This window comes from Chlamydotis macqueenii, chromosome 2 (assembly GCF_036417535.1).
Source record: "Chlamydotis macqueenii isolate bChlMac1 chromosome 2, bChlMac1.mat, whole genome shotgun sequence".
NCBI classification, from domain to species: domain Eukaryota; kingdom Metazoa; phylum Chordata; class Aves; order Otidiformes; family Otididae; genus Chlamydotis; species Chlamydotis macqueenii.
In genome coordinates, this window is record NC_141557.1 from 6,715,573 (window position 1) to 6,741,307 (window position 25,735).

The 25,735-nt window shown below is 39.9% G+C and overlaps 1 protein-coding gene across 2 annotated transcripts in view; it reads left to right on the top strand.

The window, feature by feature from the left end:
- Positions 1-9,705: 9,705 nt before the first annotated feature.
- Positions 9,706-25,735, top strand: part of GALNT11 (polypeptide N-acetylgalactosaminyltransferase 11) — a 48,204-nt gene continuing 32,174 nt past the window's right edge. The window contains exon 1 of one of the 2 annotated variants that reach the window (XM_086741513.1): positions 9,706-9,773. The gene's annotated coding sequence lies outside the window, so the exon portion shown is untranslated. Of the gene's footprint in view, positions 9,774-17,416; positions 17,448-25,735 lie in introns of those variants that run through there. The other variant, XM_086741515.1, reaches the window with a different exon arrangement.

The following is a 25,735-nucleotide window of genomic DNA, read 5'->3' on the forward strand; positions in this document are numbered from 1 at the left end:
CACAATAATTGAAATTGGCTGGTTTTATTTTCTTTCTGTAGGTGCCAAGATATGAGAAGTGGGCCTTGAAAAGACAGCTTTAGATACGCCCTCCAGAGGTAAGAGTTATCCACTCTAAAGTTAAATCGGTGCTACAGACTACACTATGAAGAGAGCTATCTTAAAGTGTACAACCCTGAATGTCAGAAACAGCCTGGATATGATGGTATAGAGCTCTCTGCAGGTTAATTGATCCTCTTTCTTTGCAGGGTGAAGACACAACCTAAGACAGTAAAGAAGCTACATGCCTCCTCATTCAGAGCACCATGACTTTTAAAGACCATATAGTTCTAACTATAAAAATTAGCAAGTTGAAGAGCTACCCTCTTCCTGGCTTACAGTTTTCTCCCAGGTTGATGTGACAGATGGGTGCTGCACCAGGCAAGAATCACAGACTCAGGTGGGGAGGGCATCACAAAGGGCTCAAGAGCTATATATGTCTAGCTTTTATGCTACCCACCGTTGGCTTAGACTGGCTTGCTAATGGGAGAATAAAAAATACTGCTAATCTCAGAATTCTTTTTCCTTAATCTTCCCTAGGGAGAATTATGGGATAGAGAGAATCGAAGTTTTGTGTTTGGGTTTTGTTTTGGTCAGGTTTAGGGGGTAAATATTTTTTAATGTACAGACACACTCATAAAACACTTGGAAAGAAAATTTCTGAAGATTTTAGCTAAAAACTCTTTCTTTGCCTGTGTAGTCAGTAAATACCTAATACACATGGAAAAAGATTTTTCGTTTGTTTGTTTTGACTAGTATGGAAAGTTGCAAAGCATTAAAGATGACTTGATTTTGTAAAGGAAGAATATATGTAATGTTGCTAAACAACCAGCTTTGCATCACCCTTTGAAAGGTAAAATAATTGCAAAACGTGATAGGATTGTACCTGACTGGCTAAAATAGCACATTTATTTTAACTTGCAGCTGAAACAGGTAAATTAGAAAGGCAATAGTCTTAGGAAGATCCCCAAGTCCACTTCCTTTATGATAAATTCCCAACAGTCTAATCAGTTTTTTAAATCACTAAATTGTACATCGAAACATGTGGTGCAATGAACTTCTGCCAAAGAAAGTGGTGATAAAACTGGGAGATACATTTACCTAAATGTGTTCAGGGCATTCAACAAATTGCTTACCCAGTGTACTGTTGTGGGGACCCACCTAGTGAAAGCACAAAGAATTGCACCAAACCAGAAAATGAAAGAAAGGGACTATTGAGCCAGGAGACAAATAATTGAACAATATAATTTAGAAGCTTCCAAGTGGTGAAACATGTGGCAAGACAAGAGAGACCACAAATTCCAGCCAACCTACAATCACCATCTGGTATTGCTTTGCAACTCTCAGATAACTTGGTTCCATCATATGGTACAGCAGAAGCTTGCATTTAGGAGAATAGATAATATATTTTGGTTTAACTCAAATTGGTACAGTGCCAGAAGACATATTTGGGACTTATGCTCAGTATTACCAGCCTAAGCACTAACAAAAACAGAAGTTAGTCTCTGTAAAATCAGAAGAATGGCTTTATTAAAAAACATTAGAAGATATTTCACTTTGTCTCTTTTCAAAATTATTTTTTAATTTGAGTCTTGTAGGATAAGCCATCATTTTACATATGTGTCAAATCTTCAAGGTTTTATTCCTCTGACATTAAAATCAGACACCTGGCTAAATCATTGGTATTTTCTCTTAATGATACAAAATTATACACTCTTTTTTTTTTTTTTTTTTTCCCTGTCACTAGGACATACAAAAGGGGTAGAGATGTGGTACTCATTTAGTATTGAAAATAGCTTATAATATTATTTTTCTCTTTGAATGAAGCAGTAAACATACTTTGTTTTGCCACCTGAAGATCCTCCAAAACAAAGTTGCAAATACTAAATAGTTACAAATAGCTATGTTATAGTGTAGGAATCCCCTCCAAACTCTTAGAATCACTTGTTTTTGATTCTGCTCTTGTCTATACATTTTTTAGTCCACATGGTTTATGTGACTTTATTTCTAGAAAAGTCCTCGGTAACCAACCCCACAGAACCACTTGCTAGCGTCTAGAATCGCCAGTAACATTTGGAGAAGAGGCATACCAATTTAGAGGCAAGGACAGAATTCTAGTTTATTTATCCTAATTACAATTTTCTTCTTCTCTCTCTTGACAAGACTATACCAGACTAGAATATTTTCAGTTGGATGGGACCTACAGTGATCACTATAGCCTCCACAAAATGCTGCAGACACCTTCCCCACCTGGATCACCAATCACAGCATCCTCTAACTCCTGCTACTGAAAATGTTACCGAAAACTGAGGAGCTTACAGCTAATTCTGCTTATTGTAAATGGTAGTTAGATCCTAAATGGCATTGCTACCAATCCTTCTAAAGCTTTGCGGCTTTCTGTAGCTTCCATTTACCTTTTACACTTTCTTACCCTCTGTCAATACTTTGTTTTATCCTGCTCTGACCATGTACAATGGCTGAGCTTTGTAACACCAGGGGGCATCTCACAACCTGAACAGAATGTTACGCTGTCCCCTTGTACAGCACGTCTATGCAGGACAGATTTCAGCAGTATTTATCTTCCATTTTCACTATTTTCCTTAGGCAGTATACTTTTTTCAGAGCTTGACGTTTTCAGAGGGTGCAATAATGCTTTCCTCCAGTCATTCATTTTAATTGTCTACCAATCCTTCACTAAAATAATTAACACAAAGGTAATGTTATTTGTATTAGGGTTTTTTAATAGGCCTCCAAATTATCTTGAGCTTTTTAATCATATAGGTTTTTTTCATGCTAAAATAAGGAGTAAATTTATAAGTAACTGCACAGCTCTTGGGTTATGTATAGAAGAATTAGAATACTTATTTCCTAATTTGTTTTCATCATTTATTGAAATCAAGTTTATGACATTTCCAAAAATTACATTTTGGAAGCACCGCTTTTGATAGCCTATCCTAACACATTTCCACAAGTTAGTAATGCAACAAAGAGTATGTTGTTGATGGGGTTTCTTTTTTTTGTTTGTTTGTTTTGCTTTGGATTTGCCTAGGAATCCTAAAAGAGGTCAGGTGTCCTTGTTTGTAGTGATACATAATTGCCCAAAAAGAAACTGTGTTTGGCCACAAGTGCTTCTAATCTAAGCAGATAAAATAGACACAGGTTGGAGGGGTAAGAATTTTATGTAACAAATGAAGATGTGAAGCAATAAACCCAGATGTTGGAGGAAGCACTTTGAGGAACAGTCATGTCTCCTAATTCTTGTCCTCTTAGCTGTAAGAATATAATTTCTCTTCAGTTTCTCACTTATGCGTAATAAGATAGCAAACCCAACTACTATTGAATTGCACCTATTCTCCTTTGAAAAAACAATACAAAGATGAGGTCCAGTGCTAATACATCTCAGGCCTCTGAAAAAGAAGAATGATTTAGAGTAGAAATTTCTGAACGGTTGTCTGGTTGTTCATGAAAATTGGGTTACAGAAAGCAGACAAGAACGACAAACTGGAGAGCAAGGTGGAAGAAGAAAGGGTACAAGCCCTGTGATTCTGTGATTAGAACAGATAGAACAGTTGCTACAGAGAAGCAGGAACTGCACCCAGTTGGTACAAATCAGCACAATTCTGTAAAATCAATGGGAAAAACTATAAATATCACTAGAAAATCATCCTTTGCTTGTTACACGTACTTCATTTTTATGCTTTTCTCAGTGCTAGGAAAGTGAAAACTCCATCCTTAACCACGCAGAAAATGAAACTGTAGTTTGAAAGAAATGAATAAAATAAAGGCTCAGCATCCTGTTGTACCATAGACATGGGGCTAGAGGCTGAGGTATCTTTTGATGAAGGATTCTGGGAAGATTACACCCACTATGAGAAAGAATTACCAAAAAATACCTATACAACAGAAGAGCCACAATTCAGGCTTGGAGCATTTGTCTCAGTTTGAACTCTCTCTAACCTCTGTTTACGTGACATAACTAAAGGTTTTGGTTTCCATGCTTCAGGAAGTCTGAATCTTTCTCACATACTTACCTATGAAAATTACACTTCAGACGTTTTCATCAAAACAGGAAGACAGTGATGCAACAGAGTGAGCACTGAAGGACTCTGTTCTATTTTTCTCTCTGCTACTGCTCTGTTGGATGACCTGGAACAAACAACTTCATATTTCTGTGCTTTAACTTCCACATCTGTAAAAAGAAGATAATGAGACTGACCTCCTCTGCAAAGAAACTTTTTTCCTCCTCTTATCAGGGGGTAGAAACAAAGATGGAAGGAAACCCTTGGTAGAGTTCTAATATAATTAACTGGGAAAAAAGCCAATTTGATGATGAGATTTATGGGTTTTACGGGATTGTTTTTGTTCTCAAAACTTTGCAAAATAGTCCAAAGTGGAAAAGAAATCAGCCCAGGCTGGCCCAGACCCCAAGCCTGTGAAGTGATCGGAGCACAGTTGAGCAACACTGGACAGAACAGTTAGCCAATTACCTCCCTCCACAGAGTCCAAGGAATGTTTTATTTCAATAAAAAGAAATGACAGAAAATGTAACATCTCACTCCCAGATCTTAAGAGTGAGAACTTCTGAATACCAAAACCAGATGGAATTTTGTCAGCAACACTTCAAAGCTAAAACACAACATTTCCACAGTTCTGGAGAGACTCTACAGAAAATATAAAAAAAAAGAGGCGTTAAGAAGTACAGAAAAATAACACGAATCGGGCTGAAAACTGAAGGAAAAAAAGTTGAAGGGAGCTCAATAGACCATGACAATACTATTCTTCTGTGTATGCTCAGTGCTGCAACTCCTTGCGGAGACAAAACAAGGCAAGATCCTTAGATATGTGAATTCTCCTGAGCACTGGCTGTCACTTACACAATTGGCTTCCTTCTCATGTTCCTGTAATTTTAGGGACATGCTACATATGCTCATCATTCCATCCCACAACTTGTTTCTTGCTTCATTAGCATGGGTTAATGTTAATATATCTAGCTGGTTGGTAGATCTTCTCTGTGTCCCATGTGTGGGGAAAAGGGAGAGGGCCTGCCCATCGTATCATATTAGGTTTGTTCTTGTCTCTGTCTTGTCTTGAAGAGCAGGACATTTGAGAGATACAGATGCTCTGTTAACAGCAGTGATGCTAGGAGGGAGTCTTTATTATTTATTATACTATCAAGGCATTCTGTCAATAAATATCAATATATTGATACTGCTGCATTAGCACAACTGGTGACCAATGCAGTTTTAAAAACATAAATGCTCCTTCATAGCTTGTTTTAAGATATCCAAAAACCAAAGCCAGAGATTGCTGACTTGTTTTGTTAAAACTTTTATCAGCCCAAGAGGACAGCATTAGTGCTAAAAGTTTTGTCTTTCCAACTAGAAAATGTAAATAATTTGAAGTGCAAGAGTTTGAGGAAAAAAAACCTGATTCTGCTTTCCAAAATTAATCTAATTATCATCTGGTTTTTCTAGTTATCTTTCTTTCTAATTTTTTTTGGCCTGAATCTTAGCCCAAATTCTTCTTAGGCAAGTTCTGCTACTCTAACAGGATCTAACTGGTCTGATTCACAGAAGGGTGTAAAGCCTGTCATCAACCAAATTAGTTTTGATTTACTTTGTGGAAGGAAAAAAAAAATCCCTTTCAGATACAGGATCTAATGGCTTAAGAATTTGTCATTCTGGTGGCTTCATCAGCAGTATCTGTGGTTGCTCCAGAACTCTTGGCCATGGGGTATATTCCAGGCTTAGGGAGTTATTAAACTGTTCAAAGTGTCACTACACATCAATGTGTCATTCTACAATGCACCGTGAATCTGAACCTTCACAGAATCCTCATTATAAATAAATCTTAAGAAGGTTTTTCATAAATAATCTCCTGTATTCTTCCCCTAAATCAATCCTAGCTGAATCAACTCAGTGGTCTGAGGAAACTTAAGGAAATAGCATTAAAAAGCTAAGAAATATGCCCTCTGGTACAGCCTGGCAAAACCTATAAATTCTGCCACCTAGACTGAAGTGCCCCCATGCAGATGTATTCATGTGAATTAAGTTCCTCCTACAGTCAATAGAGACCTACTCAATACAATTAACAAAGCTGACAGCTTCGTTCAAAATGTCCTGATATACCTGCCTCAAGGTGATCCGAATAGCCTGCTGTGTCAGCTGTGAGCGGGGTTCCACTTGTTAACCACAGTGACAACTGCGATGGTCTGAGATAACAAAGACTCTCACGTGAGACTCCAGATATGACAGGCTTTTTAGGAGACCTGCTTCTTCTTGGAGCTGGAGGCCAGGTAGAAAACTCCACGATGCCTAAAATGGCATTTGATGCCTGCATTTATGTAACTAAATCCCACATTAGTTTTCTACGGAGTACAAAGGGAGCTTAGACATCTGGTTCACATGGAGACACCTACACTCTGCAACCCAAATTTAGGTGTCTTAATATGCTGGCTGAATACACCCCTTTACTTGGAGGTTTTCTGAGCTGGCAGCTGCATTAGCATTATGTTTAAAAGGCCTCAATGGACATTTTTCCATCTCCATTTCTAATCCACTCATGAGCACATTTATACTTTTGGCCTCTACAATAAACTTGCAGCAATTTACAACTGTAACTCAGGAGAAAACATACTTTTGTTTCTTTTAAGTCTATGGCCTGGAAATTTCACTCAGGACATGTAAATCTTGTGCTGTAAGAAACACAGAATTCACTTTTTCTATGACAACAGATTTTTACGTCATTATTACATTTCTTTATAATCCTTTTCCAAGTTTTGTTTTTTTTTTACTCTAAGGAAGCAATTCCACACCTCTGATAAGCTTGTTGCTTTTCTCTGTACCTTTCTTGGTGTCTCAGGGAGAATTCTACACAATATTCAAGATGTACAAGCACTCTGGGTTTTACAACAGTATCTAATCTTATTCTATGTTCCTGTGCTAATGTACATAATACCCTTTTTGCCTTTTCACCTACTACAAAGCACAGAACTGATGTTTTCTAGCCACAACACCTCCATGGAGTCTTTCCTAAGAGCTCCTAATGAATTTAAGGGTATGTGGGATGAACTTGTTCTACAGGCTTTTCCTCAGTAGTGGATAAGAGTCTCTCTCTTCTATTCAGATATCTATTTTTGCAAAGCTATTTAGAATATAATCTCTTTGAGGTCTCCACCCACTATCAAATTTGATGAAGACGGCCCAAAATTTCAAAAGTATTCCAGAAAAGAGACCAGATCAGATAAACCCATATACATACTCTGACTTGTCATTCGACCTTCCTTCTTTTGGAAAACAGGTAAAAAAACACATTAAATGACATGCAGCAAAAGTAACAGTAGGAAGGAAAAGTCTGAGAGTAACCAGATAAATGTCCTTCTTCCTCAAGTAGTCCAAATAAACCATCCAGCGCTTGCAAGGGCTTCTTTACCCCATTCAAAACCATAATTACGTAGAAACTCTACTAGGGGCTGTGCAGACTCTGACTTCAGTCATGGACCGCTCATAGGCAAACTATTGTAAAGAGAAACCGCTGAAACAAATGCAAGTTCTCCCAGTTATTGAAAGAACAGTTAGATTTTCCTCCAGTTTTCTCCATCACAGCTGATCAACAAGCTCTACACATTAGCTTGAGAAATTTGTTCTGAATGATTTGGATTCAGAAAAATAATACACATTAATTCTGCTTGATTTTGGGGATATTCGCCTCCTTTTTCACAAAGTAGAAGAGCCAATTTAAGAAAGGAGACAGGACTTAAAGTGTGTCTTTTCTAGCTCAGAATATCCCTTTCTCTTCTGTCATTTCTGTGTCCGAGACACGTCAACAACAGAAACATTTAAGAAATGAAATTTCAGTGCTTGAATACATATGGATCCCCAAATCTGACCACAACCCATATTGACAGAGGATTACTTTGGGTTACAACTTCTTGCCAGTGCTTTTATATGAGTTCTTGTCCCTTGCTGTGAGCACATAGGAAGTGGGTCAATTAGTTAACACCAATAAGTTTATATCATAGAGTATATTAAGCAATTGAGCTGGGCAGATTATCATTATCAGGGGTTTTGAGAAACGGAACACGTCTCAAAGACGTTACAGTAAATGACACTAAAAAGCAGCTGTTTATTAATTCTGCTAATAAAATGATAATCCAAGCACCATGGAAACTCTTTTTGATAAGAACTAAAATAGCTATTTGTGTAGATTAAATACCTGGAATTACAAGGTAGGCAAGAACTGGCCAAATTAGAAGAACTTCAAGGAGAATGGTACTGCAGAAAGCAGACAGCAGATGTGCTGAGGCTGCTTTTACCTAAAAGAGCTTAACACACACCTCCAGTCCTCAGGCTAAATTATTACAAGAGAGAGATCAAAGTGGCATATTAGCCATTATGAAACAGGAATTATGAAAAGCTGGCTGATGGAGATGCTGACTATGTGGCTATCTCATTTAATTGCACACATCACTTTCATCTTGATCCCTGCTACCTCCTTGTCATCCGCCTACTAACCCTCCACACCGCCACTCCTTTTTCTCTCACTGTAGTTTCTGATTATATATTGCCTTTTTGGACCCTGTACTTTAATATCGTAGCTACAGCTTTTTGACAAGTTCTGTATTCTGCTCTGTTTGTGCTATTATAAAGCACCTTGCCATAATCTCTGGACACCAGGGGCAACATCCACCAAAGAATGGGCTGGGATGTGTCAACTCTGTTGAATTTCCACTTTACTAAAATAGAATCTGCCATCTTCAAAGTGTCACTCAGCAGCTTAAGTTCTGTATCTGAGCAATCACAAAAAAGCTCCCAGTCCTGACTCTGAGCAAATCTGACACTTAGTTTGTTCTTAAACCTCACCAGAGGTTACAAATCCAACATGCTTTCCAGTTTCACACCACCTCCTGAAAGGACAACTGCCAAGTCAGGTCCCACACAAAGAAGGATCAGTGGTGAAGCTACCCCACCACCCTTTCATCTAGTAAGTCAGTGGTTAGATCACTTACTCTGGATATGAAAGATCTGAGGATTAAACATGCATCTCCACCTGGAAGGATGTCAACTCTTGTCACTACAGATGCACATTAACTGCAGAGTTCAGGTTATTTTAGGCTAGTTGTGGTTGGTTTCCCTCAGCTATTTCCCCCTTCCTGCTGAAGAAACCAGTCCCTCACATTCCAGCCAGCTACTCAAACTACACAGTAAGGAAAACCTTCTTTCTTGGCTCAGACAACCCCCATCAACCTGACCTACACATCTTTCCTCCCCTTCAGAAGCTCTGGGCAAGAACTTCTAGGGACATGAAACCCAAAGCAGACACCTCCTTAAGGGACTGGAAAAGCCTTTGGTCTTCAGAGAGAGCTGCCAGGAAACTCCCTGCCAGCCCAGCGGGATGGGCAGATGCACAGCAATTCCGAGGGGACAGGGGGAATGAAGACCGCACATTCACAGCCTTCCAGCCCTGAATCCTCTCGCAGCTTCATGGCCGTGCACAGCTCAGCAAAAGGGGACCAAACACTATCCTCACTACCTTCCCCGCCATCTTCTCAGGCCGACCCGCCCCCGCCTGTCATGGCGGCCGCGCCCCGGCTGCATCACGTGGTGGCGCCGGCCGGGGAGGGCGGGAGGAGGCGGAGGCGGGAGCGGTCACGTGGCGCCAGCGCCGCGCGCGAGTGCTGCGCGCTGCCGCCGAGGGCACGGGGCGGGCGGAGGGGCCATGCTGCCGCCGCCGCGGTGAGTGCGGGGCGGGCGGCTGCGGGGCTGTGAGGGACGGGGTCAGCGGCAGGCGGCCCTGGCGGAGCAAACGGCGCTGGTGTGAGGGACAGCCCCGGAGGGTCAGGAACGGGGTCGGCGGCGGGGTGAGGGGCAGCCCCGGGGGGTGAGGTGTCAGGCCGGCCCCGGCCGTTTTCCCGCCTGCCCTGAGGGACGCGGCGGAGCCTGGCCCGGCGGCCGCGATTCCTCTTTCCTGCCGCCGATCAGAGGCTGGGGTCAGATTCGAGGCTTCCCCCTTTCTGGCTAAAATGAACGGTGCGAGCTGGTAGCGGGCGGGCTGCGCTCGGCTGGGTCGCTGGGTGAGTTTAACCGGACCGGCGGCACTCCGCGGGGAGAGACCGTGGGGCCGGCGTGGGTTGTGCTGCATCGGGTGGCGGGCAACGCGATCATTATTATTTCTTTTTTTTTTTAAGTCTTTAAATGCATGTGAAGGAGTAGCAGCCTGCCTGCAGGTAGACTGAAACTCTGCAACTGTCAGCCCAAAACGCGGGGATCTGAACGTGGTGGCTTTGCTGGCGCTGCTGCTTTCATTGATTCGTTTGCAGGGCGGGGGCAGGCGTTGCTTTTTGGAGGGCTGTTTGACCCCGTGGTGTGTTAAAGCTTTTTTATCTTTATGACTGAGAAATTTATTTTTAAGCCGTTTCTCCTCTTTTGTTCCTGTGGTTTTCAGTATGTACTTTGCAACATTGAGGCTCCCTGTTCCTCTCAGCAAGTATGTGGCTGGTCTCCAGCCCTTCTGGTCAGTTCCCATTGCCATGTGGTATTTCTCTTTTTTTTTGTCTGTGTTAAACCTTACAAGGAAGGCTGTGACAGAAAATGCTGATTACAAATTAACTATCTCTGAGTTACTTGGAAGGCAAAAGAATGGTTCTCTGGTCCCTTGTTTGCATGAAAGCAGACCAAACTGAGCAAGCACCCAAAAGGTCTGTGCTGCTGGTAGCAGAGGGCTTAGCAGGTCGGATTCTCTCTGCTGTAGTGTGGCACTGGAAGCAAATGCTGTGTTCAGAAGCTGACTTTCTGGATAGCTGCTTCACCTTCATTCGCTTGTTCATAGCTGTCAGCCTTAAAACCGACATTGAGAGTAATTAAAGCACTAATACTGTCTAGTACGGCATCTCTGCCAAACTGTATCTTGACTTCTTTTCAATATCAGTTGCAGGGCCGCTGCAGTAGACCTTACAGAACTTTATGGTATAACTGGATATAAAGTGCAGACCCTACTCTTCCAAAGGAAAAAAAAAAAAAAAAAAATCTCATGACCTGGCTTTGTTGCTGCTCTGTAAACAATCTGCACTTGATCTCTTTGGTGTAGTGTATTTGGAGTATGCTTTCTGTTTGAAGGAATGGTGAAATCTCTTAATGCCAGTACAGTAATCATGCAGGTGGTCAGGATGATCAGCACTCTGCCAATATGCTTTTTTTTTTTTTTTTTTTTTTTTCCTGGAAAATGTATTTCAACATAAGGATAGAAGAGATTTGACCTTACTTAGAGTAGTCTGAGTGGTATTAAATATTGGTGAATACTTTCTGATCTAGCATCTGCTTTTTTTTTTTTCTTTCCATATGAATCTCATCTTAATAGGGAAACTGCTCCCGGACATCTCTGATTAGCTTAAGCTGATCCGAGTACAGGCTGTGCCCGGGAAAGGATGGTACCAGCCTCTCCCTGCCAGTATGTTTCTGCCCTGCTACCATGTAGAGAACCTCTGTGTATGTGAAGCAGTCTGGCTGGGGTTCCTAGATCTCATTTTAGAACAGCGTAAAGGTCCAGGTGGTTCCAGATAAGAGGCTTTTGATTAACAGGCAATTGGCCTCCCCCAGTATAACTGTCTCTGAAGAACTGCACGCCTTCTCCATAAGCTTTTCCTCATCTCTGTGTAAGATAAGCTCCTGCAGAGTTTTAGGAGCTCTTCTGCAGCAGGGAAGGAAAGAAATAGCACTGCAGCTCTAATGAGCCTTCATTTCTCAGTCTCAGATGAGGAAGCCAGCAGGCTAAGTGACATGTGTTCTGGTTTAAAAGATTCTGACTGCAGATTTCGGGGCCTGTTGCCTGTCTTCTGCTATCTAATAATTTTATCTGAGAGGATGCAAATCGATACTCCATTATGCGTAGGAGTAAAACTGGAAAGCGTTCCTGATAAGCTGCTGTGCCACAGTAGTTTGTGAGAATGGGTGAATCTATTCATCATTTTCATGGTGATGTAAAATAACAGTAGGTGTGATTCAAGCTTTTTAGGAGGAAGAAAGCCCTGAAGCAGCATGGCAAGGGAAATAAAGATGAATTATTAGTGTTTTGAAAATTTGCTTCCTCGTAATAAATGCTAGAAAGAACAAATGTTTAATGGTAGTTATAGGGCATGGGTCTGCAGCGGGGCAAACCGTAGGCCAGATGGATGAGATTAGAAGGATCTGAGCAGGTAGTAAAACCTGAGATTTCAGATCTTCCAGCAAGGGTACTGTGGAGGTGAAAAGAACAGAGGGAGGATCGTTCTTATTTCAGTCACATTACATGGGAAGGTACTGTAAAAAGATAGCAGTCTGAGCAGCTGGCAGGCTGAGTTTGGCAGTGTGGCAGCTGTGTATTGATTAGTGAAGCAGAGAAGCAAGGAGAGACTTCCAGCTGAAGGGAAAAGGTAAAATTTTGAAAAAATAAAATGATTACTTTCCGTGACAGTTCATTTTACCAGCTTCCTGAATGGTACCATCTGTCTGGCTGGGCAATACTACAGTTACAAATATCCCTGAAATCAAGTAATTTTCTTTAGTACCATTCATTTTGGAGAGGTGCTGCAATACAACTCTTGCTTGCTGTTGAAGAGCATAAGTATGCTCACATATTTCAAGTGCAGAAATTATTTTTTTTTTTTTCTTTATCAAGAAGTATTACAGGGGTGAAGTCTGTTTCAATCTTTGTTAAGAGTGTGGGAGGTAGATAAACTGCCTTGATTCTTATCTAAGCTTTCTTTTCAAAACATATGGTGACTTACGGAGATGAGCACATCTGCTATTGCAGCTACTGTGTTGATGTATGAAGTACTGTCAGTACAAAGGCCTCAGCTGTTAAACCAGTGTTTAGCAGCCTTAGTAAATGCGTTTGTTCAGCTAATTTGTGTAAGAGTTAATAGTATCCACCACATCCTTCAGCTGTGCTCTAGCATGTTTTTCATGTGAGTCAGTATTGTGTGATAATTAGTGTAAATACTTTGTTTGAAAACTCTGTAAAAACTAGAAATACACTGCAACAAAAGGGGGAAAATTAGGAAGCTGATCATACTGTTTGAATTAAAAGTTGACTTCAAGTATACTGAGTTCCAGATACTTTGTTGTATGAACTTCTGAACTCCTTCCCCGAGATGTGAAAATATGCTAACTCTAGGTTAAACAGCTGATGCTGTTACTGAAATGTAGAGTATGGATTGAAGTGCTTGTAAGAGTGACGTGCTGTATCTCAGCCCTTTCTTGTGCAGTCTAGGGTTTTGGCAGCCAGATGCTTTGCGTGTTTGAAACTGGAATACAGTGCTCCGGGGTGAATCAACTTTTCCACTGTTTACACTGGTTATAAACCTCTAATGCAGGGAACCTTGGGACTTCGTACTGCCTGCTTTCTGCTTTGTAGTGTGAGCGAGAACTAGGTGTGCAGGCTAGGGAGGAGTCCAGTCCCGGCTACCCCACACTGCTCACAGGCAGATACTTTGATGTCTTTGCTGGCTCCAAGTTCACTTTGGAGCAGGTGAGCCGCTGTGGTTTTCTCTCTTGTGGCAGTAGAGGCATTGCAAGTTCTACGTTTCTAAGACTGAAGGTTTGCTGTGACTGACAAGTTATACCTTATCAGCTGTGCCACAGTGACTGTTTGCATGCGTGCTCTAACTCCTCTTGCCATGGAGCAAGCTACGTTGACAAAAATAATTTCTCTTGCTGCACAAAAGGGAAGGAATATGTGCATGAAGAAATGTTGCAGAGCGGCTGATGGGAGGTAACTGCTTACCTGCGATAACTTTTTGTCATTCCTAAGACTTCAACTATGAGACACTGCACCATTTAAAAATGTGAATTTCAAATTGACAGGTTAAGCTAATAAACTTGTAGAAGCATACTGAGAAGAAGCTACCTCAGTAAATTATTGCTGTATGCCGAACTGATTTAAGCAAATACTTAAAGAATGTTAGGAGCATGTTCATAGAGGTCGTCTTTTTTGTTTATGTAAAACTGTCCAAGTATTCTTAGCTAAGTGACACAGATTTTCTTGTGCAGACAAGGATTAAATTAGATGCTTTAAACCTTGGAGGTGGCCTTGATTAAAACAGACATCCTTTTCCAGGGAGCACACAACTATCCTGTTTTAATACACAACCCCTTATGAATCAGTCTTCATAGGTATTTTTACTGTTTTCCTAATTCCTAAAGTGTAACATCAAGAATAAATGATGCCACTGTCTCTTTTGATACCTCTCGTATTTGTTAGTGTGTTTGCTTTCTGGAAGTGCTTTCTTTAGCACTGTGTTCTGTTTCCTGGAATACCTTAATTTTGTCAGCATGAATCTCCTTGTCTCTTACATCAGCAGACACTGAGACTCATCGCCTGTGAAGCAAGAGAAGGCAAAGTTTCAGATTGTGCACAAACCTTCTGTGCTAGCAGTGTGTTGGAAGGCATGGCTCTTGGTGAAGTGGGAAAGCTTTGATCTGCTATTCATTTTGTTGCAACATTTGTGATTTCAACATCAAAATCTGAGTATCTTTTCCCATTAGAAACATTGGCCATAGATAAGTAGAAGAAAAGTGACCTACAGGGGATGGGAAAGGAGTGGTCCACAACTCTTTTCTCAAAGGGATTTCTTTGGAGAAGGAGAGATTGAGTCTGTAAGGTCATGTAGAATGGAATGGAAGACAAAGAAAATGAATTTTTGCCATAATTTGAGGCAGTTTGCTCTCCTTCTCCAGTGTAGAATCTCTTTATGCTAGTAACTTATCATTCTAATACAACAGTTAATGTCCACAATTTTTTTTTTTTTTAGGAGCATGCTAATAGAAGGTCTATTTACTTACATATTTGGAAAACTCCCTACACTATTGTCAAATACAATATTTAGCAAGATAAGCTTATATTAAATTGATGGCTTAATTCAGATGTGTGAATGAAAGTGTTTCAATTGACTCTATCTGTAGGTGTGGTGGTACCACCAATGGTACCTCTTTGTTAGTATTACTGAATTGTGTTAAGGAAGGGAAAAAGAGAGAATGTTTCCTGTGCAAGAGTTTGCCAGTAAAATTTAGAAATAGATTTGCTGGAGGAGCAGAAGATATGAGTTATTGCTGTTCTAACCCAGAGCTCTGCTTGGTATTTGTATCATCTCCAGTTATTATGATCTCAGAACCTTTGATATATTTCCCTTAATGTATCAGTCAGGTTTTATAGGTGAGAGCTGAGACACTGAGTTGCTAAGGATCTCATAAAAATCTGTAGCAGAGCAAAGAATTCAACTGGAGTTGTCCCACGGATCAATTTGATAACTATACAGATGTGCTGGTTCAATCGATGAGCTGAAGAGAGAACACCTAGGAATCCTTGGGATTCCTCTCTCATGGTAATGGCTGGAGACATTAGAGAGAAAATGAGAAAAGTAGAGAAAAACCTGCATGCAGAAATTACTTTAAGCTTCTGTTGAGAAAACGGATCCAAAAGCAAGAAGATTGCAGGGTTTTTTTTTGTCTTTCTAAGAGTTTCTTACGGGGAAAAATTAAAGTCCCATGCATCTGCTGTTCCAAATGGCATGGATGCTGTGGACTCTCTCCTAAAGCTTGGAGTGAAAAACCTCCAAGTGACCTTTGTTTCTGAACATGAGAAATGCAAATAGACATTGAATTCAATTCTACACCTACTTTTAGTATTTCTTTCAGTTCTGCTTTTTTTTTTTTAACAACAGCCATCCACCCAGAAAAGCTCAGGACATGATGTGTTGAGGAAAAATGTAAGAGAGTACCATCTCTTAATAGCATGAAGAAACGTAACGGGAGTTAAGAGCTCCAACTAGTTTGTAATCAGTTAAATATTTTCCTCTCAGAGGTGGTTTGGAGATTTAAACTGTAACTTGTTTTAATCTCACAGTTCTGATGCAATTTTTTTTATTTTTTTTTTTTTTTTTTTTTTAAATAATGTCCATGTATGCTGGTATCAGTTACTCGGGCTCCGCAGAGGTGTTTGATCCTGGGCTCACCAAACCAAGTTGCAGGGGCAGGCTGCGGTGCTACAGCAAGTAGCTGACAGGCTGGTGTTACCCTACTGTGGCGATTTCTAACTTCTACTGCAAGTGAATGTGGTGTGTCTGGGACCCAAACATGACACTTCCAATGTATTTTTATGTTAAGTTTCTGCATATTAAAAGGAAAACTCTGCAGAAAAAGAGAAACTAGTAGACTTGTATGATTTGTGGGAAGTAAGCTTGAAAGTCCATGAATTCTGTAATCTGATGCTGTAGGATAAGATGCAACGTAACCATTCTCATTAAAACAGTTTCCAATTCAGTAGTACTAGTAATAACTTAATTGCAGCAGTTCTGCATTTTGTATGTGCTCAGGTATAGTCTTTTGAAGTTTCTAGTCTGAGTTTGCAAACGTCTTTTGTGTGGGTGTTTTTTTTTGTATACAGCTGTTCGCTTCAGTACTGAGTTCTGCACAGAAGGGTGGTAGATGTCTGCTTGGAGCTCACTGCAGAACTGGAGTTTGCAGAAAACACTTGTGCAAAATGCATTGTCCATGGTCAGCAGTCACAGGTTTAAAATTGAGACTGATCAACCCCATTTTTCACTATCCCACTCAAAAGTACTTCAGTGAGGTCTGTTTTGTTGCCAAATTTGCTGCCAGGTTTTTTGGCAGGAGGGCTGTACAAATGAAGTCTGAATTTTTTTTATTTATTTCTTCTTTATTTCTTTTTTTTTTTTTTTTTAATTGGAAAATGTGTTTTCACTTTGCTTATAAAAGACTGGGGAAAAAAAACCCAAAGCACTTTTGATGAGAATTTCTTAAGATGAACAGAAAGCATACCTTGAAAATTTTGGTCAAAATGTGGAAATTTTATACAATTACTAGTGATTTGGAAAATGAGGAGTAAAGGAATTCTTAAAATTAAAATTTGTATACCATTTTTTCTAGCATTGCTGTGGTCTAATCCACTGATATGATGAAGAATACCGTAGAAATACACTGATTAATGATACTTCTCTAGTGAGTGGCGGTAAAATGACCAGTCTTGTTTATGCTGCGAAGTCCATGGATACACATGGATCATGCATCAGCAGAAAAACGAAGGGGGGGGGGCGGGAAGAGATACAGGAAAACCCCCAAACGTGGAAAAATAGATTAGTGCTGCTGGGGCAGTGTATGCAGTCACATGAGAAATAACCTTGCAGCATTCGTGTCCTAAGGCCCCATCCAAATTAGCCTGTTGTCATAGAGAAGCTTGTGTTTGTTACCCCGCTCCCGGCAAGCGGTACTCAGCAACAAAGTGTTAAGTTTCAGGCTCAGCAATTTATTGTTCACTGAGAATGAAGACACCAACTGGATTTGACTGCTACTGCAGTAAATGTGTTCTCACTGCATAACCTTGCACTGCCTCTTCAGTGCCGGCTCTTCTGGAAAAAGGTGAGCGTTCTTCTCTTCGGCTGTTCGTGTACAAGTGTGTGTTGTCTAATTATTTTGCATGCATCTGTGTTTTTGCTGTTGTTTTGGTGAGTTTTGCAGACATAAAATGCAGGGACAGCTAAGTAGATTTTAAACATTTAGAAAAGGTATTAAGCAGCTTACTTGTGTGTAGTTGACCTTGTAAGCTCTCTACATTTTGCGTTTGTATATAGTGCTAGAGGGTTGTTAAACTAATATTTAGACACATGGATCTTTAATATGAGAGAGGCGCCTTGGAAAAAGAAGCTATCAGTGCGGGTTTTTTAACCTTGCTGTTTTCTAAGCTGTATGTGAAGAAGGAAGAGCTGTGTTACAAAACACGTGTACCTTTCTTTGGAGACAGTACATGAATGTTCTGGCTTCCTTAAGAGCTGGTTTTACAAATGAAAAGAAAATCTCACTGTTTCAGTTGGAAGAAAGTATTTATTAGCAATGAAAAGGAAGAAGGTATTTTTAGGACTCCGTGAATGGCATGACATGTATTTATATGCCAGATGGCTTAAAGTCACATCCAGCCAAGCAGCCCTATGGTGCAACATTTGTTAGGGGGATAGGTAAGGAAGTTCTGTGCATATAATTCTGCTTTGGAAAACCAGTAGCTTTTTTAGGGGGGAATGAGGACACTGCAGCAGCATGAAACGGTCTAGTGTATAGCGCTTATTTACTCGATATTGAGCACTAGGATTTTGGTAAGCTCATGTTTCTAATCCAAGTGTACTTGCTTTCTCTAATCAGACTGGACTGTTATGTTACTTCTTGATGCAGTGTTGTGCTGCAGGTTGTAACCAAAATAAGTGTTCTTTTCTGTTGTTTGTTAACACGAGATCCTGACTCTTATGAAACTTTTGATTTCTAAAACTTGTATCTGCTTTTTTCATTAAAATTGTGTCCTTGAATGAGAGCCCTTGTGAAATACTTGCACTCCTTGGAGAGGAGAATGTGGGGAGAAAGGTATCCTTTATCAGTAAGGAAAAAAAAAAATTAGTTATGTTTTGTTGCTGACAAAGAAGTGGAAGATGTTACTGCAGAAGATACTTTAAAATTTCTTTAGGGGAGGATTTGAAATGGAGATAAGTAAAGAAAGAACTTCACATTTTAATTATTGAAATACTGAAGTGTTTGCATTCACTCTGGTATGGCAGCCGGGTAAGTAAAGCTTTTTTACTGGAATTGAGAAATTCCAAAGAGCTTGATAACAAAGTTACATTTCTAAAGGAGGTGTTTCAATATATAGTCCACAGATTTTAAAATGATAGTATGCAATATTTAGACATCTCTGGTTAAAGTCCAAAAGCTGAAATACAAATGAGTATGTGAGTGAGTCATTTGACAGGAGTAAAATAGTGAGAGGCGGGAATCTAAACGCATAGAGAAGATGAATTTTTTAATTTTTCCTAAAAGACTTTATGCTTTTCAGACTTAGTATACTCACAGTATAGTTTCTTAGGTCTTCAACAATTCATGCAACTAGTCTTTCTGTGCCTTTCTTTATCCATAAAGTATAATGAATCTTATTGGTATTTTAAGATTATTTATCTGTGAAGTGTGGATCAAAACTTGTGTTAACTCCAGGAGGATTTATTTTAGGTGCTGTGACATGGGTTTGTATAGCTGTGCTGAAGTGACTAAACTGTTGGCTCTCAAAGCTTTTAAAGTTGCATTTAGAAGTGACTTACAGAGACTAATTAAAAATAGATCTTAGCGTGTCATCTCATTAAAATGAATGGGAACAGTGATCTTATGCAAGAGGACAGCTTGTGGTCCACAGTATATTTCTGTCATGGAGGGTTGCTGTGACTGGAGTTATTTTGGTCTTTAACTCTTTCATTCTCCCACCTTGCACCTCACTAAACAGCCTGGTTCTGTGTTCTTGGTAACATCCCTGTAGGTAGGAGCAGGCTATTAGATCCCCCTGAATCCATCTCTTCTGCAGGCTGAAGAAGCCCAGCATCCTCAGCTTCTCACAGGGCAAGTGTTCCAGCCCATGACCATCTTGGTGGCCACTGAACTCGCTCCAGTTTATCAATGTCTGTCTTGTACTGGCAAATCCCAAACTGGGTACAGTATTCTGCCTGCGGTCTTACGAGTGCTGCGTGGGGTGGTGTAGTTGCATCCCTCAGTCAACTGGCTGTGCTCCTGTTGATAAGCCCGTGTGCTGTCAGCTGTCGTTTCTGCAAGGGCATGCTGCTAGCTCATGTTTAGCCAGACTTCCTAGTTCCTTTTCTGCAGAGCTGTTCCCCAGACTGTGTCAGCAGCCGGGGATTTTGCCTGTCCCGGGAGCAGAATTTAGCTTTTGTCCTTGCTGAATGTCATGAGGTAGGTTCCCGTAAGGCCAGCCTGTCTTTACCTGAGGACTTACAAGCCTGTATTGTGTGAAAAATAGCCACTTAATTCCTGAAGTACAATTAACCCATCCCTTCTGTAAGGTCAAAAATTAATGTTTTTTTTTTAATTAAAAACAACCTGACTGATCCAGTTTTGTTCTAAAACAGTACAGTAGGAGTTTTCTTTATAAGGAGTTAAATTGGGTTGGTGCTTGTATTCTGGAGGACGTGTAACACTTAAGCTTTTATTCAGAAGCGTCTCTGGCTTCTGTTCTGAATGTGTGTTCAATGGATGTTGCTCCTAGTGATGTGTGTTGGAGTCTGAAACAAAAGCTGCCTAAGGTGTCCCTTTTTCCTTTTGCTAGTCTATTAACTGTGACTCTCTCTTAAGACTGGCTGCGATGTGAGGGATGCCTGGAAGAAAATAATTTTCGTTAAACTGCAGAAGCTACTATGAATGACATCTGTGTGGTAAATGTATTAATGAAGTACTGATTCCTCGTAATCTGGCCTCTGTTCATTGTACTATTAATGCTGCTGTTTGCTAGTGAATCAAAAATAAAATAGGAAGAAAACCTGTTCATGTGGATGCTTGTTTTGGAAGAGGAGTGATAGTCCTCGTAACATCTTGGAGGCCAAGAAATATATAAAGAGTTAAAGGCTATGAAAATAGCAAAATTGCATTTGTAAGTAGTGTTACTTTATCTTCTTGGGTATTTCCCCTCAAAATAAATTTAAAAATAATAAATGCATCTGTAGAAGGTCATGCTGCAAATTATCCTAATACTCTGCAGAAAGATAAAATTTGTTTAATGATATCTTTTTTTTTTTTTTTTTTTTACTAGAACGCTCTTAAAAAATGAAGATTATACACATGTGTTCCTTTCCTTAGTATAGGTCCAAAATATACAGGCAGTCTTGCAGGAAATCTGGGTGGTATGAGTTGTAGCTCCATCTTCATTTACTTCTTTTTTTTTTTTTTTTTTTAAGAAAAGCTGTTCTTGGAAAAACTACAGGCAGACTTTAAGGTTTTCTCAAATAATTCTTACTCCTGTTTCAAAAATCTTGAGGTTAATCTGATCCTCTGTTTGACCTCTGACAAACATGAGTTTTGGCACAGTCATGAAATATCTAGTCATACGGTGTGTTTGCTGAACTGTTGAGGTTAACCCCACCAGATGGCTGTGTTTAAGCAGTGACTGATCATAGAGACTGTAGCTACTTTTGCCCTTTAAGCCAAAATACTGTGAAATGTGGTTGGCTTTTTTTTTTTTCTCATTAAAAATATTGAAGGCCAAGACATTGGGCCAGTGTGTGTTAGAGCTGCACAGGTTACTAACAACAACTCTCCCAGGCTGTCTGGGAGAAGAGTTGGATCATTGTTGGGTCAATTGTTAAATGAATGTAAATGTTACTGGGTTTGATGTATGAAATGAACGTCATGCTGGTGGTGTAAGGATCCTACGTGAAGCTGGTGTGACACAGAAAGGAGTATTGCACAGTAATTACTGAAGCTTGAGTCTGGCAGGTAGGGTCCTGGAGTTGGTTTTGTGGCTTGTTTTTTTTTTTTCTTTTTTTTCTCCCCAGCTTTGCAATTGATTGACTTTCAGAGATTTTTACTCAGTTACTTAAAACTTTTATTTAAAAAAAAAAAAAATCAATGATTTACTACCTGTTCAAGGAACTGAGACTTCTGTACTGGAATTCATGGAAATTAGAGAAATATTTTACTTCTGGCATTTCTGGCATTTGGGTCTGCAAACTGAGTTCCAAGGCTTTGCCAAAGTCTGAAAACTATCAGGGAATAAATATTTGACAGTGAAAACACAGTAACAAGAGAAAGACAGAATATTTGGTTGGAAATTCTCAGAATACTGTGTCTTTCACTCTTGATCTCTTCTGAGCTGATGGGGGCAGTTTGTAAGATAAATATTTTCCTTTCTTGGTCACTCCAGTTGCCTTCAAAAATGAATTGTAATTTCCTCATGTAGGAGATACTGCCACCTTGAATGATTTTTGTTTGTCATGTTGAAGTATCTCTGGATTCCTAAGTATAGCAGTGCAAACAGCCGTAAACCTCGTGTATCGCTATGATGTTGATGTGAATGAATGCTTGTAAAATACTTCAAGGTTGCTGTGAAAGTTCCTCTCCTGCCAAGGGAGAGGAAGTGTCTTCTGTTCATTCTGGATGTTCTGCACTACATGCATTTTGGGGAAAGAGAATTGTTTGAGATATTCTGGAAACTTACTTTTGCCAGCTGTGTTGCTTTTCAGAAACGAAGGGGAGAAACACAATAGACCTTTCAAGCCTGGTCTAAATTACCAGTAAAATCTGTGAGGAACTGTATTATGAAACAATTCTTCTTAATATATTTAAATAATAGATTTTTTTTTAATAGCAATTAGTATTTTTGTTTGTGTTTGAATAAAGGAATAGAAATTAGTTTTAACCATACTGTACAAATAGCAATTTAGTGGTAATTGGACTCAGTGTTACTTTGTTTATTGCGTAAGTGAAAATTGTTATCTGGATAATGCAATTCTGCTTTTTTGATTTAAGTTGTTTGTATCTACCTTCAGACCTGCTAGCTCTGCTAGCATTAGCAGAGCTCTAGGGCTGTTGAATTAAAAATATAGATAATCTGTTTTTCTGATGCAGCATATATCGGGGCTGAGAAAGATACTGATACTTCAGATTTGAAAGGTATATCCTTTGCATCTCCTGTATTCAGGAACAGCTCGTCTCCATAAAAAAATAAAAAGTGAGGGTAGGAAAAAAATGAATGATTTCGCTTGTTTCTTGGTACGTTGAGGAGAGGTGGAGATATATTGATGTAGTAATGCTTTTTGTGCATAAATGTACAGGGCAGGAAAGGTTCTCCTGGTTCCTCAGGCCAAGTCCCAAGCAGTAGTGGCATTGGTTAGGACTTGAAAACTTACTGGGGCCTCTTTACTAAAACACATCTGTAAGAAGTCGTGGTCAACCTAAAACTGTCTAAAGCTGGAGTGTGCAGCTCTGACGCAGATTGTGACTTCTGTGGCGGCTTAAATTGTAGAAGTGTTGAAAATCTATAATATAGACAGTGGTTGTGTAAGTGCATATGTGTTGGTGAATAAAGTAAACTAATAAACTGCAATGTGCTTTTCCTAGGCAGAGTGTAATTTTTTTTCCATTCTGCCTTCAAAAGTATCTAACAAAACATTTGGTAAAGGAAATAAATAGTGAGTCTCTATTTTCCTGCCAAATGTATGACCAAATGTCTTGGTTGAATAGTAAGCTACTGAAAGAGCCTAGTTTTCTGCACTGTGGAGCTTCTGTCATTTGATTTAAATGCAGCATTTCACCATTTGTCTCTTTCTAGAAAACTACAAGACACCAAAGGAGAGGAAAAGAAGGTGAAACACTTCTGCTCTAGCAAAGATCATGTGGAAATAATAGTCACACTCAGGTTTGCATTTGTTGCCTTTGTACCAGTAACCAAGCGTGTGCTTTTAGCCTGGTCAGAGGCCTCTCTGGAGATGGAAGGGATGTACAGCCGTCTCTTCACTCTGGTGATTACTGATTTATCCGTTCTTCTTTAATCTGAGTCTGCCTGATGTCAGTCTCAGGAAAGTTTAACTTTAATATGGCTAGAAATGCCACGGCAGCAAGGTGGAGCTCTGAGCTGTAAGAGGTGCAGGACACTGAGGAAATACTTAGTCCATGATGAATTCTACTCTGCGTACCTGTCTTCCTACTGTTACCCAAGATAGCAAGGGTTATCTTTGGTGTTCTTGTGCAAGCTGCAGTGTACATGTATCCTTAAAGAGCTCTGAAATGAAAATATTCCTTCTCTGCTATAGTAGTTTTTGTCTTATTAGAACAATTCTGTTCCACAATGTAAGTGCATGTGCCACAATGTTAGGATTGTGTGTCTATGTTACTGTAGTGAACGGAAAACCAACTCTAGCAGGTTTTGAGGAGCAGTATATAGGCTTGGACAAGTCTTACAGCAGATGACCTCCTTGCATCTGTGCAAAAAGAAACTTGGCAAGCACCCAGATCTTCTTTTATGGAGAGGTATTAATTGTCTGCAGACTGTCTGGCAAGAATTATTACAATTAGAGAATGTAACTGTTTATCTAATCTTGCTCCTTTGCAGCCTTGTGTGCTTTTCCTGAGCCCAGGTTTGCCTTGCTATTATCATTGACCACCGTTCCTAAGGGGGATTGATGGTCTGTATCTCTCCAACTGGTAAACCCATTCTGCTAGCTAGAATGAAGGGTTTAATCATTTCTGCCCCCAGAGCGTTTGTTGCCTGACTAGTTCCATGACCCTATAGCAAGATTTCTGTGTGACAGTGTTAGAGAAAGAGCTTGTTTCACAGAGCACACAGTTCATCTGTATGCACAGGGTCAGTGTGAGATTTAAACCCCGTTTAAGACTTTTTTAAGCTCCTTGGGCTTAATTGCTGTGTAGGTTGTTGCCTCGCAGAAGTGAGGGAGTTTGACATGGTAAGAATAATAGGTAAATTATTTTTGAGGAGCTTTGTTTTATTTGCTTTGTTTTATTTTGTGGATGTTTTATTTTTTTTTTTTGAAGGGAGACTGACCTGCTGCCAGCTGGGAAATGTGAGCTTGAATTTTGACGTGTGTTCTTTTTGGATGCAAGTCACTTAGGACTCAGAATTACATTGCCAAAATAAGTGGGATCTTTATAGGTTTCTTTGGGATCATGAACGCCTTCTACCTCTGTTTAGTAGTTTTCTGTATTCAGAAGGGAATAGTCTGTTTGTACTCATAAATGTTGTTGTGGTTTGTTCTTTGCCAGGCTGACCTGAAGACCTCTGATAGTTTCCGACTTTTTGAGAAGTCTGAAAAATGCATCAGCATAAACTCTTGACTCTTACTCCAATACTTTATTTTCTTAAAACAAATGTTTTGCTAATTAAAAGGTGATTAAACGGTTTCCTGACTTTTTGTTATTTTGTAACCACAACAAGAATTTGTTGCGGTTAGATAGTGATGAGAGAAATCTACTACTCTGATTTGCTGTTTTTGTCAGTTTTGGGAACTGAGCTGCATAGTTTTGGGGTTTGGTTTTTTTTTTTTGGAGCCTGTTTTAGGTTTGAGAAACTCCAGAAAGTCTTCCTGATTCTCCTGGGCCGTGAATAAAATGTTATTACCAGCATCATATGCTTCACTTCAGGGATTTGCTTACAATAGCAATTTTCAGTATAGCTTGGGGAAATTGTGTTAGTGATGGGTGCCTAAAGTAAAATCCTGGGCTGGGTTGCTTCCTTCCAGTTCTAGGTGGGCAGCAAGTATGGAAGCTCTTCTGGGGTCTCCAGAAGCCTCCAGGAACCCAGTGAATTACCTTGGAGAGTTTTACTCTCTCTGCCCCATAACTGTTTCCCTTCTTTCTGCAGAGAAGAGTGTCTGTAAATGTGACTATCTTGCACCCTATGATTTCTGTAATTTCTGGGATGCTCACGATGGCTGTTCTTAAATTTGGGGTAAGAAGGACTGAACTATGTAGCTTTTTGAGTTCTGTATTCTCCCATTCCATGCTTGAGCATAGGAACTGAACTACAAAAATGGACATGCTGGACATACTCTTCGGCAGCTGGCTTGAGGTGGCTCTGCTTGAGCAAGGGGGTTGGACAAGGTCACTTCCAGAGGTCCCTTCTGACCTCAGCCATTCTGTGATTCTGTGAAGAATCAACTCTCTGTGTGTAGTGTATTTAGTTAAATAGTAATCTGCTTAAATGAATGCAGGCATACAAGGAATGTACTGTTGTGGAAGAGAGATAATTATATAACTATTTTGAGGAAAATTAGTCATTCTTACCTTTGATGGTGATGTATCACTGGGCTCTTAGTGATTGTTTGTTTCCTGTTTTAAAGCAGTAGTATCTACATAGATTGTGCAAACTGGTCGTATTT